This window comes from Triticum urartu, chromosome 5 (assembly GCF_003073215.2).
Source record: "Triticum urartu cultivar G1812 chromosome 5, Tu2.1, whole genome shotgun sequence".
Classification (NCBI taxonomy): Eukaryota; Viridiplantae; Streptophyta; class Magnoliopsida; order Poales; family Poaceae; genus Triticum; species Triticum urartu.
Window position 1 is genome coordinate 638,888,045 of NC_053026.1, and position 1,649 is coordinate 638,889,693.

The 1,649-nt window shown below is 49.7% G+C and overlaps 1 pseudogene; it reads left to right on the top strand.

Moving 5' to 3' along the window:
- The first annotated feature begins 662 nt into the window (after window positions 1–662).
- LOC125507587 lies at window positions 663–1,431 on the top strand (annotated as a pseudogene).
- The last annotated feature ends 218 nt before the right edge of the window (window positions 1,432–1,649 follow it).

Below are 1,649 nucleotides of genomic sequence, written 5' to 3' on the forward strand. Positions count from 1 at the left end.
GTTTAATTTCGCTTATGTTAATTTGTCTGGAAAATGTGAACTCAACATACCAAGTTGTATAGAAGTCCATGTTATGTAGAAGAGCATTCATACTATGTTAGGAATACTATGTGTAAAGACTAGAGATACACGAGACAAATATTGACTACATAACATGGAATGCAATTTCAAGTGATAGTAAGATATTAAACTTACTGTTATAAATTGCAGTTTAATATCTTACTAATTTCGCTTATGTTAGGAAGTTTATCATGTTGTTCCTTTTGTTGTACCATGAAGTATTTCAGGAGTTTGTTGATGTCATCGAGTGTGTGGGTGAAAACGGGGGGGGGGGGGGGGGGGGGGGTCTTGAGCTATCGGGAAAGATGACGATATCTTCATTCCTCCCGTTGCAACGCACGGGTATATTTGCTAGTAATAATAATAAAGCACGGATTGAGTCTCCGGGTTCACCGTCGTGGTCTTTTTACACAAAGGTATCTGTAGTTTTTAACAATTGAACCCGCGGTACTGTTTTTAAGTGGTGAACAGAGAAAGCGTTTCGTGGCCGGTGGGTTGTGCCTCATGGACTCGGAGCAGATTTATAAAAAAGAACACACGAACTTGGGACCTCCTCCTCGATGCGTAAGGGTATGGCGCCGCCGCCGCCGCTGCTGCCACGCGCGGCCGGTCTTCTCCGTCCATCCGTTCTTGGGGTCCCCTACTTCTGTTTTCCTCCCCGCAAACAATCCCCGGCTCCTACCGACCCCGCAGCTTCATCGTCGCAGTCGCCACCACCGTCGCCTCCATGAACCAGCCGGTGCAGAAGAACACCCCCTACATAGGTACACGGTGGCACCATCCTCCCTCACTAACCTCTTCTCTGCCGCCGCTGTCCGCGCTCGGTCGCTCGCCAGCTGTTTGACGAAATTTCTCAGCGAGATGCGCATGGTTCGCCCCCGGCTGCTCTCCGGGTTGCTTCCCCGGGTGCGGAAGGACCTTGCCTTTTCTTGTTCCTGTGCGATGGAAAACTAAGCCGAGCTCCGTCCCTGCTTTCGTCGGTGCAGGTGGACTGGCGGAGGAGGGGGAGAGAAGATCCTGCATGCGGTGTTCGTGCCGTTCAGGGAGATCAAGGGCGTCAAGAGGCCGCTCGACCAGGCCACGCAGAAGCACTGCTCCTTTGGGTTCTTCACGTTCCTGGAGCGCGAGAACACCGCCACCGCCATGGACAACATGGATGGCGCCGAGTTCTTCGGCCGCGTCCTCACCGTGAACTACGCCTTCCCTGAGAAAATCAAGGGAGGGGAGCAGGGATGGGCCGCGCAGCCAGGTATGTCATGCGTCCCGTGCTTCTCCTCTGTTCAGTTACGTTACGCTCTGCTTTCGTGCTTGCGTACCTGGTTGCTTGACACTAGGGTTAGGGCTGCCAAATGTTTTTCATACCTGGTATGAAGTTGGAAGATTAAGGGCGAGGAATTTTTAGGACGCGATTAGACTAAAGCCTAAAGATCGATATGGTGTTAATGTCTGTGAATTATGATTTTGTATTGTGGTTTGTCTTTACGTTCTCATTATAAGGATTTACTACAGTTCAAATTGATAGATAAATGAATTGTCCATGTACATTAAGTTTTTGTACTGAGTCAAGGAGAAAAGTCAGCCACCGCTGC